The sequence below is a fragment of the Martes martes genome, assembly GCF_963455335.1.
Source record: "Martes martes genome assembly, chromosome: 5".
NCBI classification, from domain to species: Eukaryota; Metazoa; Chordata; class Mammalia; order Carnivora; family Mustelidae; genus Martes; species Martes martes.
The window spans coordinates 104,023,286-104,045,084 of NC_137892.1; positions in this window are offsets into that span (position 1 = coordinate 104,023,286).

Consider the following 21,799-nt stretch of genomic DNA (forward strand, 5'->3'; position numbering starts at 1 on the left):
AATGTGGCAAAGCTTACACAGCACTCTTCGGGGGCAGCACTCGGTCCGTGTGGAGGTGACGCTGAGGGCAGGTGGGAGAACTTGTCACACTCAGCCTGGCCTGGAGTCGTAACGATGGCTGTCTCACAACAATCCTATGAGCTCATGTGGTGTGCTGGTTCAAGGCTCAGAATCCGAGTCCTGACTCCGCGACTTGGGCTGTGGGGCAGCATGAGTGACAATAGATCCTATTTCTGCTACAGCACATGAACAGAGAAACACCAGAATCTCATCAGCCTCACACACCAAGTTTCTCACACAAAATGGCTGTGATCTGGGCAATGTTCCAGGGCAAGTCGCCTTCAAGGTGACATTTAGCATCCTGGCTGCTTCAAGCTTTTAGCCCATTGTCTTAACCCAAGACCTCTTCCATAAGAGCACAGCAGAGGAAGAGAACCACAGAAGGTCTCACATGAAGGATGAATGACCCGGCCTGCAAGTGATCCCGTGGCGTTCCCTCAGAGCCCACTGGCCACAGCTAGGCATGTGGTCACACCTCACTGCAAGGGCACCAAGAGGTACACACATGCCCAGAAGGAGCGGAGAACCAAATGTGGCCAAATCCCGGAAGGCTACCTCAGTGTGCCTTCCCGACCCTGAATATGCTGTGTCTTCCCACAGCGATCCTGCTCCTGGTCCATGGAAAATGATCTCGAAGTACCACCTAGTGGCCTCAGCCAGCTCGGCTGACACCCAGGAGGTCTCTGTGTTAGCAATTAGGCCTCTCCTCCTCAAACCTCAGAACTAAAGAGAGAATTCACCCGCCTAATAATCCCTGCTCCCCACCAGGCCTTAACAGAGGATTAACTAGGAAGAAGACTGGTAGGGCGGGTGTCCCTCGTAGGCCCAGCCTGCAGTTCTCTGTGGCCTCTGGTGCCACCCTCTGGAAGGTTTTTCCAGGGCCACGGTGTTTCCCAAGGCACTCTGGCCACACCAAACTTCTGGGAGTCAGAACTGAGAAGCTGTTCGGCTTTCTCAATCCCCGTCCTGCTCTAAGCGACCAGAGCCCCAAGGGTCATTGTAAGTTTGGAGCGGAGACTTCTGGAGCCTGGGGATCATGGGGGTTTGGGTCAGAATGGCTATCTTATAAACGTAGTAGGAGCTTTACTAGACAATTCCAACCAGCAACATGGGTCGGAAGCCACACACAATTTTTAGGAGGACTTGGCTCATAAATCTGGTGTATTCCTCTGCTCCCTTGCTCTCATACCTCTCTCTCAATGGAAGCTTTGAGTCTATGGGGCTTCAATCCAAAAGCTGAGCCTTACAATTTATTCCCTGAGCCATTCTGTCCAGCTGAAAAGTTGGCTGGACCACCACATCCTTATCTGATCGTGGTATGGAGGCCTTTGTCACATAAGTGTTCTCTATGTTCGCTTCTGATCTCATCTCTTTCTGGGAAGACCTTGCCGCATGTAGGCCACATAACCGTAGGATGCTATTAAAAATCCATTTTCCCACCTCTGCCCTTAGAGCCACAAGTTCATTAGATACGTGACCCGCCCTCGAGCTGCTGCTGCCAGGGCACCCCACTTTTATAGAGGTTGATCGATGGGCATTTTTGCAGCTTGCAGCTAAACAAATGCCCTGACCAGCCTTACAATGCCATCTGATCGGCTTGTCCATGAATGATCCCCCGACTGGTAGATATGTCTTCTTCTGACAGATTGGGCTTGTGCTTAGTACATTACCTAAATCAAGCTCTTTATTTTGTAATAATTTAATTCACAGATAGTTAATAAGGTATAATACCGAGAGTGCCCGTGTACACATCGATATTTATCTGGTTTTTCCGTTGGTGACATTTTACGACACAATAATATAATCCCACATCCAGGACTGATTTATTTAAAAACAGATGGCTTTTGCCTTTATTTCTGGCTATCTGCACATCAAAATGATTTTGTGAGCTCATCGGTGCCATATTTGAGCTTGCTTTTGCGTTAAGGCTAGTCATTACATTTTTTAAAATTTTGTTCGTTTAATGATCTGTTCATTCAAAAAAAACATCTTTGTTGCACACTTACAAGTATGTCAGGCAGTGCCCTTCACCGTGGCCATGAAAGATGTCACTCTTCCTCAAATCACAGATACATGTCACTGGTTTCTGTGATGTGGGGGGAAGCGGTGTTCGGCAAAGCTGCAGAGCTGACAGGAAGAGGGAGACAGGGAGAAATCCATTGAATTTATCAGCAAGGGCCACAGCAGTCTCAGCTGGGAAGCTAGGGGCTACTGCCAGATGACAGAGCGCTGAGGAGACGGAGGAGGGATTGGGGGCCCCTCTCCGGCACCTCTGTGGTAATGACGGAGCCGTGTGTTTATTTACTTATTTACGCAGACAATAGTTGTGTGGGGGGAGACGTTCCAAGGGCATGAATCAAGTCTCACAGGGAAAAGGTCCCCCCCAGTGTCCCTCCCATCTCCCAGATACCGTCCCAGCAGCAACTGCCACAGTATGAAGTCCGTACTCACCCCTTCGGAGAAGGCTCGTGCAGACGCAAGCATGCCTGCTCCTATGTCTGTCCTCAGCTGGGATGCACTCTACCACTGTCCCCAGAAGTTCCTGGAGAGGAGAAGATGGTGGGCTTAGGAGCTCTGAGTGGCCAGCAGGTCACAGGTGGGCTGGGGGTGGAGGCGATGGGCAAAATGGCAGCCACCTTGCAGGTACAGAGTCAATGATGCACAACGATCAGATAAGAGGAAGCGGCCTGTTCCATCTGAGTGCTTGCCATGTGCAGAGCACTCCAGCCACTCCACTAAAGGGTGTCGCTGCAGGGAGACGGTGTCATTGTCCCCACTGACAATGAAAGAAACAAGCACTCACCTGAGATCATCCAGTGACAAGAGTCAGAGCCAAGAGTCCAACCCTGCTCTGTTCATCTCCAAAGCCAAACTTTTTTCCCCATTTTTTTACTACAACAAAATATACATAAAATTTACTATCTTAACCATCTTTGAGGTCTAGTTCAGTAGCATGAAGTCCATTCATGTTGTTATTCCACCGTCGCCGCCATCCATCTCCAGAACTTGCATATCTTCCTAAACTCAAAACTCTGTCCCCATCCAGCAGCTCACTATCCCCCCCTCCACAGACACCATCTGACTTGATTTCTCTGTGACACTGTGGACTCCAGGCACCCCATCTAAGTAGAGCCATACATATTTGTGCTCTGCAACTGGCTTATTTCTCACTGAGCTCTCCCACCACATCCTCAGACCTCATTTCAGTTTTTTTTTTTTTTTTAAAGATTTTATTTATTTATTTGACAGATAGAGATCGCAAGTAGGCAGAGAGGCAGGCAGAGAGAGAGGAGGAAGCAGGCTCCCCGCTGAGCAGAGAGCCCGCCTCATTTCAGTTTTGCCAGTCGGTCCCAATTGCGTTCTGTGTAATGAAGGGATTCAGTTCAGAATCACACATGCATTTAGTGGCCGCATCTCTCTTGTTTCCTTTAATCTGGAACGGTCCCTCTTTAATATTCCAGGCCAGATCTTTTGTAGATCAGCTCTTAAGCTGGGTTCGTCTGATGATTACTCACGGTGAGCATCTAATCCTGCATCTTTGATAGGAACATCCCAGAAGCGATGATGCATTCTGTTCACAGCATCCTATGGGGTGCGTGAGTTAGATCTGTCTCTCTGTGGCTGATGTTAACTTTGATCACCTGATTAAAGTGGTGTCAGCCACATCCCTCTTTTGTCCATTTGTAATAAATATTTTGTGGGGAGGGACTTGGAGATTTGGTACATGTTCTGCTCTTCATCCAGCATTCATGTCCATCGACAGCTCTGTTCAACCAAGTATCACTCTTGACCACGGCCAACTGGGCATTTGTAATTCCATTGTCCGTCCCATACTCATTAGTTGGCATCCTACCATAATAAAAAGCTTTTTCTTGTCCCTGTTTATTGATTCACTTGTTCATTTCTATCTGTACGGACCCATGGATTCCAATTTTACTTAATGTGTTATACAGTCTGGGGTTGTTATTACCTTATTCGGCATCAGGTTGTCCCAGATTTGGCTGGTGGGCAGCCTTTTAGGATGGCTTTTGTATCCTGTGACATTCGTCTTTCTGTCCTTGAGCACTTTCTTACTTTCTGACACGAGGAGGCGGTCTAGGCTTACCTCCTGTTTTTCCTGCTCCTGCCCTGGAATCTGCCATTTCTCCAAAAAGCTTTGATTCCCTTGTCTGGTATTTAAAAGTCACAATGAGTGCCAGATGTGCCCCCACTCCCAGACTCTCCTGGGGTGCTCTCGAGCTCCTTTCCTTCCCTTAATTGTCATTCCTTCTCTAGCCTCTCCCACTATGCTCCATACGTTTACACGAGATCGGTCACCTCTCCACAGAACCACCTCCTGTCACCGCCAACACCTTGAGCCCAGACAGTTGGCCCCTTGCCTATTCTGTCTCTGACACCCATGCTGGTCCCCGGCCCCCTACTTCCATCTCCATGGATGCTGACCTAGTAGCTCAGTCTGACCTCTGACCCAAGCCATGCCTAAAGATCAGGTGGTTATGGGGGCACCTGGGTGGCTCAGTGGGTTAAAGCCCCTGCCTTCGGCTCAGGTCATGATCTCAGGGTCCTGAGATCAAGCCCTGCATCGGGCTTTCTGTTCAGCAGCGAGCCTGCTTCCTCCTCTCTCTCTGCCTGCCTCTCTGCCTACTCGTGATCTCTGTCAAGTAAATAAATAAAATCTTAAAAAAAAAAAAAAAAGATCAGGTAGTTATGAACAGACAAGCCCTTCCTGAGAGGGAACTGGCCAGGGGTGGTGACAGTCACTACAAGGTGGTGACAGTGAAGAGACAGAATGGCTGACGCAGCGAGTCATCACCACGTGACCACCCCTGCCAGGCAGGCTGAGGGGCTTGGCCATCTCCAGGCTTGGCTAGAAGAGGAAACTGGGGTTACCTCCCGGACAGTGCCAGATCGCAGAGAGAGCAGGTTTGGGGGTCAAGTCAGCCCTCTGTTTTCTCTTTGTTCACGCTTTCTGATTGTCTCCACACCCCCTCCGCCCCGGCCCCACTCCCAATCTGCCTTTTGTGTCTTGCTGTGGCTCCGTGTTAGCCACTCTGCTGGCAGGCCACCTGTCTTTCTCATGCCTGCCCAGAACTTACTTTTCATACTCCCAGCAAGACCCCCTCACACACCCACCAGGTTGGATAAAGGGCCACTCTGCCATTTGCATGAGCTGTGGAAACTAACAGAAACTTATTTATAGTCTACAAGTTATTAATAGGCTGGGATCTTATTAATTCCATGCCCAGCACACATCTCCCCATAAACGCTTGGGCAAGGGTGGATGGAAACACAGTGAACATTATTGGATAAAACCCCCATAAAAGGAGTATTGTAATACATCATTCCACTTCCCCTCATTAAGTCTGTGCTGAGAACACCCTGTGGTTTGCAGCTGTAAACCAGTCCCATCTGATGTGGAGACCCAGAACCACTTCTGTGCTTCCTTGGCCCAGCCTCGCACCCCCAAGAAAGAACATGTTTGCACAGTCGACATCAGTAAGCTGGTCCTTGACTATCCACAGAGCCTGTGGCCAGAGCCCTGACACAGAACTCCAGGGAGACAAGCCGGACCACACAGGGGGTTGCTGGCCCAAGCCAGTTCCAGGATGACATGGTCTTGAACCAAAATGAGCTTTAAGAAGGCCAGCTCTGCCTGTTTCCCCATGCCCAAACCCTATTCCCGGAACTTGTCACTCCAGGGAGCTGCAAAGGTGCTCCCTCTCCCACCAGAGCAGAAGAGAAAGGAAGGACAGCAAGAGAGGCACACGGGCTCCCAAGCCTGGAGTGCAGCCTAAGAGAACCCAGGAAAAGTCAGGCCAGAGCGAGTCCCATGCTGGGTGACCCTGAGGAGGGAGGGACAACATAAGAAATGGATAGGACTCTTCTAGGCCTTGCTCTCTGTGCTTACCTCCTAAGCTGAAAAGAAAGAGGAACAAGATGCCCGGGCCTGCTCCAAGGGAGCAGAGCCAGCTCTGTGCCACAGTGATCTCATGGATCGACAGAGAAAGGTGATGGCCAAGGGCACTGGGCTTGTGCGTGGGCACCAGTGACACCACCTAGCCCTGTGGCCCAACTGGGGCCCTAGAATTTGACCAGTTCCCTATAGCATTCGTTCCTCTGGCGAGTGGGAGTATCTGTTGTGAGATCAGCCCCAGGGTAGAGTGAAGGGAGGTACAGGGGCCCAGGGAGGCAGGAACAGACCTTTTGCAAATCTGTCAGGGGTTGTTGTAAGAACCAGAAACAGGAGGTGTGGGGGGCACCTGGGGAGCTCAGTGGGTTAAGTGTCCGACTTTGGATTTTGGCTCAGGTCATGATCTCAGGGTCCTGGGATCGAGCTCTGTATTGGGCTCCATGCTCAGCGAGGAGTCTGCTTTAGAGTCTCTCTCTCTCTCTCTCCCTCTGCCCTTGCCCCAGGTGCTCTCTCGTGCGCTCTCAATCTCTCTAAAAAGAAAAAAAGAAACAGTTCCCAGCAGCTATCTTGGGGATGGTTTTCAAGTGCCCTGATGCAGCACTGGCAATGGACTTGGGCTCCATCCGTTCGTGAGGAGTGATACAACTACATCCCCAAGGAACAGGGTCACCTCAACTTCCACCTCTTTTTATTTTTATTTTTTGAAGATTTTATTTATTTATTTGACAGACAGAGATCACAAGTAGGCAGAGCAGCAGGCAGAGAGAGAGAGGGAAGCAGGCTCCCCGCTGAGCAGAGAGCCCGATGCAGGGCTCGATCCCAGGACCCTGAGACCAGGACCTGAGCCGAAGGCAGAGGCTTAACCCACTGAGCCACCCAGGTGCCCCAACTTCCACCTCTTACCTGGCAGCTTTTCTTGTTCCGTGGGCTCTGAGGTGTGGCAATCCTCTCATGGCCAAGCTCTGTGGGAACAAAAGAGGGATAGGAGAGGAAGGGGAAGAGGGGGAGGAAACTGCGAGAACAGGAAGCTCAGAAACACCCACGCACTCAGCCTGCCTCTTTCCATCATTATGGAACGAGACAGTGCCTGAGAGTGCGGACAGTGCAGGGCACATAGTCAGTGCTCATTAAATATCACTGTTGTCCCTAGAAATGGCTGCAGGAGTAGCAGAAGGGGTGGATGAGTCATTCAACCATGAAATACCCCAGAATGCCGAGCAGCCATCATCCCTCCATTCTCCAAATGGAGAAACTGAGGCCCTGGGCTGTGAAGCCACCTGGCCCAAGTTGCCCAACTGGCCTGTGGGCAGCAGACCCGGAGCAAGGGCTTGTCTCCTTCAGGAGATTCCAGGAGCCCAGCCCAAGGCATGGGCTTTATCTTGCAAGCAGGCTCCAAAAGACCTGGGGACAGGAGAGGGAGATGGAAAAGGTGGGGCATGGACAGGGCAGGGGTACGCAGGAGAGGAGGCAGATCTGAGTGGGAAAGGGGATCAGAAGTAGGCTTACCTGCCAGAGAGGGTATGATGGGCACAGGGAAGGGAACCGAGAGGGCCTTGGAACCTGAAGGTCTACAGGAGGCAAGCAGCAGCAGCTCTGGAGGGAAACCCACCTGGGTTAGACCACCACATGGACCCCTCTGTAGCTGAGTGAGCTAGCATCACTTCTCATGGAGCTCAGAGATGGCTGAGCTGAGGGCAGAGATGCAGGCCAGACTTCCATACTCCTCAGATACACCCTGTGCAGCATGCTGGAAGAGGGAGCCAGGAGATGACCTGTAAGATAGGTCAGGAGGGGTACACCTTGGGTTTTCCTAGAGGAAAAGTGTCTGTCAGAGGAGACCTTCCTGGTGGGACAGCCAGGCTCCTTGGGTGATGTGCCCCAGCTCTGTCACTTCCTACTTGTGTGACCTACAGTAAGCAAGTCACTGGTCCGCTAGGAACCTTAGTCTCCTTGTCTACAACGCTGCTTTAAAGACTACAGAGAATCTTTAAATGAAACTGCTGGTATTCATTTCACTTGGGGCAGAGTAACCAAGGGGAAGACAGCACAGACCTGCAGAGAGATCAGGGCTCCAATCCCAGCTCTCCAAACGAGTAGCTAAGCAGCCAGAGACAGGCCTCTCAGCCTCTCTGTGGACCAAACAGCTGGGACAATGCATGTGAGCCCTTTAGTACAGTCCTAGTATGTAGTAAGGGCCTAAAACATTGCTGCTACCTGCCAGTTTTGACCTCGCCTTCTATCTCACCCAGCTCTTGCCCCCAAATTTCCAGCCGAGTGTGGCGTGAAAGCTGTCTTTATAGGCAGGACCCCAGTCCAACCACAGCACCTGTCTCATCAGTGCCACTTGCTATAAACAGACAAAGGCTGTGTAAGCAAACACCCACTCCCTGGTGGCCCTGAAGGCCACTGGCCTTGCAAGAGTTCAGCTGGAGGGTGGCAGCCCATTTGGATGCAAATAACCACCAAAGCCGAGGGCAGGGTGGGCCATGAAAGACCCCTGCCCAGGCAGAGCCGCAAGTGAGGGGCAGAAAGCTGGATGGCGTCCAAGCGGTGTCCCTAACTTCTGTCCTTTCCATCCTTTGTGGGGCCTGGCCAGCCCCGGCCCAGGGTCTTCCTTCTAACTGAGCTATGGGTCCTCCCCACGGGGAGCACCTGCCTCTTAGTGTCTGACCCCATGCAGCCCACACAGCAGGACCAGCACCAGGCACACCCAGGCCCTTAAACACCCGTCTCAGTTAAGCCCCTCACTCTCTCTGTGTGACCAGCGCCATCACAGATAAAGAAACCGCCTCTCAGTCAACCGCGCTGCTGAAAGCCAACAGAAGCAGAATCACACCTGACCTTTCGCCCTGTGCCACGCTGGGAAATCACTTTCACCTGCCATCAAGTCCACCTCACCCTGCCCTCACCAGTGCCAAGCATGCCCCCCAACACCCCAAACAAACAAAGCACGTCTGTTGAACGACTCTCCCTCCAAATGGACACGGAGACCAGAGGCCAAACGGGTGATGTTTCTCTGGAGGAGGAGGGAGGTTGAGCAGGTGTCCCTCAGGGCTCCTCAGGCCCCTTCCCAAGCACCAATTCATCCCACCCTCAAAACCAGCCAAGAGGGCCAGGGGTCTGACGCTCATGTTACGGCTGAAGAAACAGAGACTAGAGGGTAAGTGGCGTGCCTAAGCCACACACCCTAAGGGGGTCACTGAGTACGTTCCTGGGGCTGGGGTCCTGACGCTGCACTCAGCCCCTCAGTGTGGGGAGGCCCACAGGTTGGCTGTCCCTTGAGAGCAGTCCCCAGACGCTTCGGTGTGGCCAGTGCCTTGGGTGGACACGGCACAGCTGTGGGGCTCACTGTGAGTCTGCTCAAGGAATGGACATACAAGGAAACAAACAGATGATTTCCTAGGCTCCTTGAAGTTCTAGAAGCATAGTGTAGCTGCTAAATGCATGGACCCTGAAGCCACACTGCCTGGATTCCTGGCTGCCCCTCACCAGCTATGTGTTCTGAGTGAGTCACTTCATTCTTCTGTACCTCAGTTTTCTCATCTGTAAAATGGGGGTTCTCATAGTGCCTACCTCCAATGGTAGTCACGAGGAGTCAGTGAGTCAGCATCTGTAGCCTTCTTAGAACATTTCCTGGCACAGAACTGGTTCCAGATAAGTGGGTTTTTTGTTTGCCTCTTTGTTTTTTAAGAGAGGGTGGAGGAAAGGGCAGAAGTTGAGGAGAGAGGAAATCTCAAGCAGACTGCCCACTGAGCACAGAGCCCAATATAGGGCTGGATCTCACGACCCTGAGATCATAACCTGAGCTGAAATCAAGAGTCAGATGCTTAACCAACTGAGCCACCCATGCACCCCCCAAATAAGTGTTTGTAAAATAAAATAAAATGAAATGAAAAAGATATATATGAACTTATAATTCTATAGCTATCTCAATTTATTTTTGGAACAAGTCACAGTTGTGTGTACCTTTAAAAGTATGCATTTACTAAGCTAGTATCTGACCAAACAGATAGAAGTATTACCTCTTGGGGACAATTGGGTGGCTCAGAGGGTTAAGCCTCTGCCTTCAGCTCAGGTCATGGTCTCAGGGTCCTGGGATGGAGCCCACATTGGGCCCTTTGCTCAGCGAGGGGCCTGCTTCCCCCTCTCTCTCTGCCTGCCTCTCTGCCTACTTGTGATCTCTCCCTCTGTCAAATAAATAAAATCTTAAAAAAAAAAAAAAGGAGTATTACCTCTTGGTTCCTTGTGGGTGGATACATGTACATAAACTCTAATTTATATTTGGTTTTAAAAAAGAGATTGATGTCAGGCCTTGGGGGGTGAGGGGTCTCCAGTTAGTCTTGGCACATGAGTCTTGTTGTTTCCTTTCTGTTTAAGGCAAGATGACCCAAAGAGGGTAATTTTAAATGCCAAAGCTGTGAACGTTCTGTGTTGCTAGGGAAAAGCTCAGAGCAAGCTTCTCAGAAGCCCAAGGGCGAAGATAAAAGTGGAAATGACTAGTAGGTGCTAGAAAAGCACCATTCCCAGCAGAGAGCCTGGAGCTCGGAGCATGTCAGGGTGTGGTGAACCAGCCCCTCATGAGAGCAGAGGAAGGGCCCAGAAGGCCTTGCTGAGGGACGCGGCAGAGAGCAAAGGCGGCACACCTTCCCCCATCCACATGTCATCCGTGCCCCTGGAGCCAGGTCCTGGAATCGTGAATACGGTGTCACCCCTATCTTCGGGGAACTCACTTTTCAACGAGGGCTACAGATGCAGACATGAAATAGGGTAACAGGACTCCCCAGGCACACCTTGGCCCCACTTTCAGTTCCGCACATGGAAGGCTGGAGAAGACGTCCTCCACCAGGATCCACCGGGGAGGACATTATATTTCTTTGAAAGAAATATTTTGACTGAATGATTGGGATGGAGGGTGAGACCCTTAGCTCATGTACAAATGAACAAGGATATGACTGAACAGCACAGGGACAAAGAGACTGGGAAAGGAAGGTGTCTTCTCCTGGGGGAAGGGGAGTCAGGACTAGATAAGAGACATTGGAAGGCTGGGGACCACCGGGCCAAAGGGCCAGAGAGAGACACCCCGGAAGCAGGATGAACAAAGAGAACACGAGAGAAGGAGATCTTTAGGGTTTTTATTGTGGAGAGCATGATGTAACCCCAGGCCTCTGGCCCTCGTACCAGATCTTGAGTGAAGTGTGCAGAGACCACTGCTGCTTATGTGTGAGTGGATGGTTTGGAGAACCCTAGGAGGGGCTGGGTTTTTTGTTTTTGTTTTTGTTTTTTAAGTACTATCTACCATAAGCCAGCCTTTAGTCTATGCCCTTCACACTACTGACGCACTTCATCCTCATGATGATTTTGTGAGGTTAGTCCTATTATTACTGCCCCCACTCACCCATTTTCCAGGTGAGAAAAATGAAGCACAAAGAGAACAAAGAGCCCACACCCAGGCTCACAGTTAGTGGGCGGCAGACCCAGGATCCAGCCCAGGCAGCCTGGCATTAAGCTGGGAAGAAAAGACCCCTAGTCTGGGCCCCACCTTCTAGAGGCCCCTCATTGCTCCTCCTCTGACCAGGCTTCTCCTGCAGGGCAAGGGCCAAGGACATGCCCACCGGAAACCCACACTCCTCCTTCCCCCATACTGCTGGACCATGGCCTGGGTACTCAGTGTGCCAGAATTCCCTCCCCAAGCGGCTCTGGCAGGTAAGACAGGGGTGCCCCTGAGCAAAGGATGCTGGTAAGAATGGACACGGGGTTGGGGCGCCTGGGTGGCTCAGTGGGTTAAAGCCTCTGCCTTCAGCTCAGGTCATGATCCCAGGGTCCTGGGATCGAGCCCTGCATCGGGCTCTCTGCTCAGCAGGGAGCCTGCTTCCTCCTCTCACTGCCTGCCTCTCTGCCTACTTGTGATCTCTGTCTGTCAAATAAATAAATAAAATCTTTAAAAAAAAAAAAAAAAGAATGGACACGGGGAGCTCCACGAGGGTCATTCCCTGCAACACACAATGTGTCAGTCCACTCTGGCTGCCATCACAAGCTACCACACACCGGAGGCTTCAACAATAGAGATTTGCTTCCTCACAGCCCTGGAGGCTGGCAGTCCAAGGTCAGGGTGCCGGCGGGGGCCCTCTTCCTGGCTTGCTCATGGCTGACTTCTCCCTGCCCGCTCACATTTGCCTCAGTGCCTCATTGAGGAAGACAGACATCAGGCTCTCCAGTGTCAGAATGGCCCTCCTAGAAGGGCCCTCATCCTATCAGATCAGGACCCTACCAACCTTAGTCCCTTCCACAAAGGTCCTATCTGCAAATACAGCCATACTGGGGTTTAGGGCTTCAATGTATGAATTGGGAGTGGAGGGGGGAGGTGGTAGGGAATGGGGACAAAACATTCAGTCCATCATGCTTACCAGGAAAAACGTGGGACTCTACGGGGGTGGATGATTCAGGCTCAACACCCAGAAGCTGGTGCATGTTGCTCAGGGTCTCATTTGGGGGAACAGGATCTGCACATGAACCAAGGGAGCGGACTCTGGAGCCTGAGAGCAGAACATCCCTGTAGGGACCACGGATACAGAAGAGTAAGGGTCTCCCCTCAGTAGAGCTGCGCAGAGCTGCTGTTCAACAGCGCCACCTTGTGGTGCAGATGGCAAGAGCAATAGGTCCCTCTGCATCTGGTATTTCAAAAGCAGAACGAAGGCAGGCCCTGGGGTTTTTGAAAAAATCAAAAGCAAGACATTAGGCTTTGTAACAAAAGAGTTTGAAGGGGGGAGGTATTCAAGTGATTAATTAGAAAAAAAATAGGACCAGTTCCGTACCTTAAGCTCTTAGGATGGGACCTATCAGTTCCACAAGCTATGAATACATCTGCTTAGCTGATAGGCAACTTCATATTAAAGTGTTTTTTAGCCTTTCAGACTGGCTACTCTTTTAGTCTAGTCCCAGCACATAAGGGCAAAGGCCCCCCTAAATATCCACAGAGCACAGGGTGAGACTGTAGCAGTTCACTCAGAAAATGCTTTTTAAAAGCGAAAACCTGAGGCAGAGCCATTGTTTAGGGTCCGTGATAAATGACCATGTTCAGATTTGTGGGAAGATTGGGATCTCTTAAAACCATACCAATAATCTGTTGAAATGTATGCTTTTCAAAAAAGTGATGGTTTGTAACAACGAGATACCAGCACACACCTGTTAGAATGACCAAAATCTAAAATACCGACACCAGTTGCTGGCAAGCATGCGGAGCAACAGAAGCGCTGCCTCCCTGCCGGCGGGAATGCAAAAGGATACCGCCGCTTTGGAAGACAGTCGGGCTGCTTCTTACAAAACGAAACATAATCTTACTGTACAATCCAGCAACAGCACTCCCTAGGTATTCACCCAAAGGCCTTGAAAACTTACATCCACGCAAAAACCTACGTGTAGATGTTTATAGCAACTTTATTCATAATTGCCAAAACTTGGAAGCAACCAGGACATCCTTCAGTTGGGGCATGAATAAATAAACCGGGGTCATCCAGACACATTCAGGGCTATAAATAAGTGAGCTATCAAGCCACGGAAAGACATGGAGGGACCTTAAAGGCAGATTACTGCATGAAAGAAACCAGTCTGGAAAGGCCACACACCATAGGATTCTGACTATATGATGTTCTGGAAAAGGCAAAACCATGGAGACAGTAAAAAGATCAGTGGTTGCCAGGGTTGGGGGTGGGGAGATGAGTAGGTGGAGGACAGAGGACTTTTAGGGCAGGGAAAAGACTGTGTGATATGACAGTGGTGGATATATGTCATTACACTTTTGTCCAAACCCATAGACTGCACAAAACCAAGGGTGAACCCTGAGGTAAACCACAGACTTTGAATGTCTATGATGTCTAGGTCTGTCCTTGGTCATGATGTCCCACTCCGATGAGTGACACTGACAGTGGAGAGAGGCTGTGTGTGAGGGAGGTCAGAGGATATGTGGTAAATCTCTGTACCTACCTCTCAGTTTTGTTGTGGACCTAAAACTGCTGTAAAAAAAAAAACAAGTTCTTATTCTCTTACACCATACACAAAGATAAATGCAAAATGGATGAAAGACCCCAATGTGAGACAGGAATCCATCAGAATCCTAGAGGAGAACATAGGCAATAACTTCTTTGACATCAACCACAGCAACTTCTTTCAAGACACATCTCCAAAGGCAAAGAAAACAAAAGCGAAAATGAACTTTTGGGACTTCATCAAGATAAAAAGCTTCTGCACAGCAAAGGAAACAGTCAACAAAATACAGAGGCAATCCACAGAATGGGAGAAGATATTTGCAAATGACACTACAGACAAGAGGCTGATAGCCAAGATCTATAAAGAATTTATCAAACTCAACACCCAAAAAACAGATAATCAAGTCAGAAAATGGGCAGAAGACATGAGCAGACACTTCTCCAAAGAAGACATACAAATGGCTAACAGACACATGAAAATATGTTCATCATCATTAGCCATCAGGGAGATTCAAATCAAAACCACATTGAGATACCACTTTACACCAGTTAGAATGGCCAAAATTAACAAGGCAAGAAAAATCAAATGTTGGAGAGGATGCGGAAAAAGGGGAAACCTCTTACATTGTTGGTGGGAATGCAAGTTGGTGCAACCACTTTGGAAAACAGTATGGAGATTCCTCAAAAAATCAAAAATAGAGCTACCCTATGATTCTGCAATTGGTATTTACCCCAGAGATACAGATGAAGGGAAAAGAAGGGCCATATGGACCTCAATGTGCATAGCAGCAATGGCCACAATTGCCAAACTGTGGAAAGAGCCAAGATGCCCTTCAACAGACAAATGGATAAAGAAGATGTGGTCCATATACACTATGGAGTATATTATGCCTCCATCAGAAAGGATGAATACCCAACTTTTGCATCAACATGGATGGGACTGGAGGAGATTATGCTGAGTGAAATAAGTCAACAGAGAGAGTCAATTATCATATGGTTTCACTTACTTGTGGAGCATAAGGAATAGCATGAAGGACATGGGGAGAAAGAAAGGAAAAGTGAAGGGGGCTGGAATCAGAGGGGGAGAAGAACCATGAGAGACTGTGGATTCTGAGAAATAAACTGAGGGTTTTAGAGGGGAGAGGGGTTGGGGGATGGATTGGCCCGGTGACGGGTATTAAGGATGGCACAGATTGCATGGAGCCCTGGGTGTTATACTCAAACAATGAATCATGGAACACTACATCAAAAACTAACGACATACTGTATGGTGACTAACATAACACACACCAAAAAAAATTAAGGTATGTTTTTTAAGGAGTAGAAACGTGAAATCATTGAGTTTTTTAAGAATCAAGAGCTGGGACTCTGTGTCAGAAGAGGAAATGTATTCTTTACCAGTCACTCACTTTATTTTGTGCAATCCACTGTTTCCCAGACATCGCGCAGACATCGTGTCCTGTCTGTCATCCCCTCTCGCAATGACAGAAACGGAAGGGCAGAGAGGTGCTAGGGAATCGTCCAGGGTCAGAGAGTGAGGAACGGTAGCTGCAGGATTCTAGCCTGGTCTTGCCACTGCTCTGCTGCTTGCTCTGTAAGAGGAGGTGAAGCGTGCAGCAGGTGTTGGGGAAGGTCTGAAAGCCCGCACCCCGCATGTCAGAGTCTGCAGGCAGCTCTAGAACAGAACCACCAAGACTTTGTACGATGTCCCCCGCAGCCCCCGAGCTGACACGTGGGCGCAGCTCACGGCCCGAACAGGCAGCACTAAGGAAGCATTCCATGACTGTCACAGATGGAAACCTCAATCTCTCCCTCTGGAAATAAACCTCAGCCCTTAGGTGACACCAAATCCACCAGCAGGGACTCTATGACCTTGGCCAGGCTCTCACTGAACTCACTGAGACATTCACAGCATCATCAAAAGGACAGACACTTAGGTGCCTGTAAAGCTTCCTGGGGATGGGGGAGAGACAAACTTTGGCAGTGGTGGCGTTTCATTAGACGGCTGGCCCTCTACAGTAAAAATAACCTTTTGCAGCCAGATCTTGTTTTTTCCAAATTACATTTGCCTTTCATTAAACAGTCCAATCCAGAAGAGTCTTCCCTTTGATCACGGAGTGGAAAAATTCTTGGTGGCTTTCTCCCAGAACTGGGACCCACCCACTCATGAGTCCCAAGGGCCCCGTATGCCCTGATCAGGTGATTCCGCTGCCTTCACTGGACCGCACATCATCTCAGGAGGTCTAGGCACGCAGCTCAGTGCTGGCCACTCACTCAAAGAGGGGAGAGAGGAGGAGAAACACTCTTGAGACCGATTATTTTGTGGCAGTTTTATAACTGACCTTTTTTGCTATTTTAAATGATCTGCTCAGAGCAAAAGAAAGAAAACTTTTCCATTATTGCTTGGGAAACTTGTGAATGTGTTATGTCAAGATTCCCAGGCATGTCATCAGCAGGAATGGTACAGTGAAGACAGCCTGGGGCACCAGAGTTGGGAACATAGCTCCCCTCTTCCACTAGGTTTGTGAGAAAGGGAGAAGCCAGGCAACTCTCGTTCCTCTCTCCCTTCTCTCTGAGGGGCACCAGCTCCCCCTTCTTCCCTGAAGGATAGGAGACCAATTTCAAACCTGGAGACATGTGTTTCCTGCCCCACCTCCCCCTTTGGTTGGTAACAGATTCTAAATAATTCCAGTTTCCTGTTCAGGATTCCAAATTAACTGATGTAGCTACCCAGCCCTCCAGGAGGGAGACCACAACTCCTGGCTCTTTAGAGTGTGGGCTGTACTGATGACTTCCTCCAAAGAGGAGGTATGGGAACAGAGGGAAAGGGTAACCTGACAGAGGAGAAACCCGACAACGTCTACCTTGGCCAGGCAATCAAAGTCAACAACAACGGTGAGAAGTCATGTTGACGGTATGTTCCCCCGACACAATGTGATGTGTGTGGCACGTGACCTCTGTGCTCTTCATCCCCAAACCTACCATCTCATTTTACTCATGAGAAAAATAACAGACACATTCCAGTGCAGGTACATTCTACAAAATCCCTGACCAGTACTCCTTAAACCATCAAGGTCACGAGAAACCAGATGGAAAAGAAAAGTCTGAGAAACTGTCACAGCCAAGAGGAGCCCCAAAAGACACGGTCCCTAACAGCTCTGCGGACTCCTGGGCGGGATCCTGGAACAGGCAAAGGGCATTAGGTAAAAACTAAAGAGATCTGAGTTAATATCAGTTAGTAATAACATGCCAATATTTGTTCATTAATTGTGACAAATATCCCACGCCAATAAAAGATGTTCATAATAGAGTTAGCTGGGTGTGGAATCTGTGAAAACTCTTTGTATTGCCTTTACAGTTTTTCTGCTGATCTAAAACTGACAATTCAGTTTATTTTAAAATATGAATGGTTTTAGCTTTCCCTTTTGTTTTTCTTGTTTGCCTCCCTCCATCACCTTCTTGCCAGCCTCAGCTTCCGGGCTGATCTTACAGTCTCCTTATGGACTTCTGTGCTTATCTGTTTGGCTTCCCCCTTTAGAAATCTCTCTACAAGTTTAGTCCATCAAGCCAGTTGTTGATCCAAAGATGGACACACAGGTATGGCTCTGTCTTCCTCGGGCATTCTTTTTTTTTTTTTTTAAGATAATTATTTATTGAGAGGGAGAGTGCATGTGAGTCAGGGACGGGGGAGGAGAGGCAAAGGGCGCGAGAGAGAAGCAGACTCTGCTGAGCAGGGAGCCCCACATGGGGCTCGATCTTGTGACCCTGAGATCATGACCTGAGTGGAAGTCAACAGTTGGACTTTAACTGACTGAGCCACCCAGGTGCCCCTTTGTCAGGCATTCTTAAGGGAGTTCCCAAGAGTTTGGGGCCAACACCCCATTCAGTGCTTACTGCATAGGGTCCTAGGCTAAGTCAGAGACTTCAGAAGGGGCTGAGATTCTCCTCCACTGGCTCTTACTGGAATCTATGAGTGGTAAATTATTAATAATAATAATGTTTAGGACTTACGTACTGCTAATATCCTGTGGACTGCTTTGAAAGACAGAAGATACAGAAGCCCCAAGACCTACTTATTATAAATCTGCCTAACTTTCCTATTAACATAGAAATGGAATCACACAGTATGAGCATGTTCTCAAAGCTCATGCACGTTGTGTAACATCGATCAGTACCTCCTTTTTAGTGCCGGATAATATTCCACTGTATGGATACACCACATTTTATTTCTGCATACATCAGCAGATGGACTCTTGGGTTAGTCCCAATTTTTCCTATTACGAATAATGCTTCCTTGAACATTTGTGCACTGTACATGTTTTCGTGGGGATACACGTTCCTGTTTCTCTTGGGTATATACCTAGGAGTGGGATTGCTGGATCCTGGGGTAACTCTCAGTTTAACCATTTCAGGAGCTGCCAGACTGTTTTCCAAATCTACTCCCACCAGCAGTCTATCAGGATTCTCATCTCCCCACCTTCTTCCCAAGGCATGTTTTGATCCATCTTTGATCACAGCCATCCTAGTGGGTATGAAGTCACTAGGGCTTTGATTTACATTGTGCTGATGACTAATGACATTGAGCGTCTTTTGATGTGCTTATTGGCCATGTAGATGTCTTCTTTGGAGAGCTGTCTATTCAAAACACTTTGTGCCCATTTTTTAATTGGCTTGTCATTTCGTTATGGAGTTGTAATAGTTCATGTGGGGCATATTTATGTAAGCTATCCCAAATCATTTTGTAATAAGATGGGATCTAAATTAACACATTTAGAAATAAAACTCATACTCTGTTAATAGTCTTTTTTTTTTCCAATTCGTTCAGAAGCCCTGAATTTTGACAATGAATCTTCCTGTGTAGAAATTTTAGGAGCAATAAATAAATAAATAAATAAAAGATCCCTGATGATCTAGCAACTATCAGTCTATTCAATCTATCAAATATTGGCAACAAACATCATTCTTCAAAATGATGCTTTGGAAGAAGGGCAGTATATAAATAGATTTCATCCTGGAAAAAACCCACTAGAATTTTTTAAAATATTATAATAGCAGCAGATTATCATATCATCAAGAAAACTCTAGGTGCTCCAGGTTCAGGAAGTGGCCTGTGACAGGTGGTGAGTGCAAGTTCTTGTTTAAAGTTGTTCTTTGTGTTCCCCCAAAGCAGACCTGTGTCTTACTTCATTTCTAGCCCCAGTGCTGATACTGTGTCTGACATTCAATGAATATTTACTGAATATTGGTCAGCTCTAATGCAGGTGAGCTGTTGGGCTATCTCCTGCTTTAAGATTTACATTTCAACTATGATGAGTGCTGTGAAATGTGTAAACCTGGCGATTCACAGACCTGTACCCCTGGGGATAAAAATACATTATATGTTTATTAAAATAAAAAAATTTAAAAAAATTTACATTTCAATATATTTCAATCTCAAATGATTTTAACTCTGAAAACCTATTGATATTTCTATAACATTTTTAATGGTGGCCAAGTTGACCAGGTATGTGCCACTTCTGGACTGTGGAACTAGTGAATGAGAAAGTAAATTCCCTCCTTGTCAGCTGCACAGGATCCATGCTGGCCTTCCACTCCCCACCCATAGCACTGGAGTTGCATAGCTAGATCCAGGCATCTTCTTCCTTGCCCGGAAGGGTGGCTGGAGAGCTCAGTTCCTGGGACTCTGTATACTTCTCTGCCACCAAGCCTCATCATTGCTCAGTGCAAGGGCTTTCATGATTTAATGCCCTTTATCTTTTTCTAGGGATTTATTGCTGAAGAACAAAATGCCCCCAGAACTCAGGATGTTATTATCATATCACATTCTGTGAATCAGGAATGGAGCAGGACACAAGTGGTGGACTTTTCTGCCCCATGCGGCATCCACTAAGGTCAGTGGTAATCAGCTTAGGTGGGCTGGTCTAGAGCATCCGAGATGGCTTTAGTTATACATCTGGTGATCTTGGAGGCTCGGGACTGGCTGGATGGCTGGGCTCAGTTAAGATCACAAACCAGAGTGCCTAAACGTGGCCTCTCCAGTTTGGGGCAACCAGGGTAGTTGATTTGTTGCAAGGCAGCTCAGAGCTCCCAGGGACCAACTTCCATGAGAGAGGGCATGGAACCACCAATCTCTTAAGGTCCAGGCCCAGAAACTGACAGCGCATCGCTTCTGCTATACTCTCCTGGCCGGTCAGAGGTCCACCCAGAGGTATCAGCCCAGCTCTGGATGGAAGCAATGCCCAAGCATTCGGAACCACCTTTAACCCACTACAGCCCCCAGTTCCCACTCACAATCCCTTTCCACGTGGCCAGCCTTCCTACATGTTTCATGCGTATCCTTGAATTTCAGGGTAGTCTGTTCTGTAGATTATGTCAGTTTGTACGTACATCGCCTCCTGTGCTCTGCCTGATGGGAGCCTCCAGGGATGGCCTTCTCGGTGGCCTCCTACTCCCCTGCCACGAACAGTGCCAAATGAACATCTTCTGGCATATGCCCCGAGGACAGAGTGCCTCTGGCCCACAGGCTGGCCTGGTCAGCAGCAGGAGATCCACGCAGTTAACTTGAACCTGCACAGGTGGGCTAGGCTGCTCTGTGGAGTGGCAGCCCCCTGCCCTCACCGCCTTCTAGAGAAGCAGAGTTCCCACTGCACCTACACTATGGCCAACAGTTGGCATTAGACGACCTCCTAATTTTCACACATCTGATGAGTATACACAGCGAAGCTTCACGTTGAACTTTTCAAGCAAAGCTTTCTCCCTTCTTGGGAAAACATAAGGGAAGGAAAGGAAGTGGCAGCTGGCTTCCCAGGCAACTTGGCTAGAATGTGTCCATCCCATACAGCCAAGGCTGACTGTAGATGGACCACCGGGCCTTGGAGTCACCATGATTCCCCATGTTTCTCTCTCTGCCTTTTCCTGAGACCAGAGACTTTAACTTTAGGGGGAACCATATCGTTCTATTTTCATCTTTAGCTTCCTTTGCTCTCTCTCCTGTTCTCTCCCTCCCTTCCTCCTGCTCTCCCCACAGAAAAGATGTGGACCAAGTCCAAAGCTTTAGAAACATCTGCTGAGACACCAGTTGCCTTTCTCCAGAACCAAGGAACCTCTGACCCCTCCAACTACTGGGTTTCATCTAAGGACCCTGGATCTCTGGCCAGAATACTTGCATTGAACTCAGCAGTGTCCTCTCACTATTAAGATAATTTGTTAGAATCCCTGAAGCTTTGCACAAATAGAAGAAAGAAGGAGATGCTATTTTTTTTTTTTAACACTGGCTTCAGTGGGAGCCAGCTCACCTAGGAGGAGTACAGGGCCACTTTTATTCCTCACCGAGAGACCGCACCTCTATGGAACCACCTGGATGTAGAGGAGAGGCATAGAAAAAGAGAGTTGAATTGTTCTGATTATGAAAGGAACAGCAGTTTGGAATCTGGCCAGCAGCGGCACGCTGACCACTGGAGGAAGCAGGCTTTGCAGGAGTCAACCTAAGGACTTTAGGGCAGAGTAATTTAACTCTGGGAACAACCCCCTTCATTGACTGCAGACCTCCAGGAAACATCTGCTAAACTTGACAGCTGTATACTGATGGTCAGTGAAAACCAACACCAAGTTGACATGGACAGACAGAAAGAAAGCAACAGTCCTAGGGGACAGACAGGAGTGGGACTGAGTTGCTCAGTATGAACAGGAAATCGGAGGCAGGAAGTGACCAATAAGGCATAAGCCCCTATGGTGGGGGGTGAGGGGGATTCGGGGAGAGGCCTCAGGGTGCAGGGAGGGCTGACTGGGGGTCAGGGGTTGGATTGGGGAACATTTGGGAGAGATTTCCAGGCTCTTCCATAATACA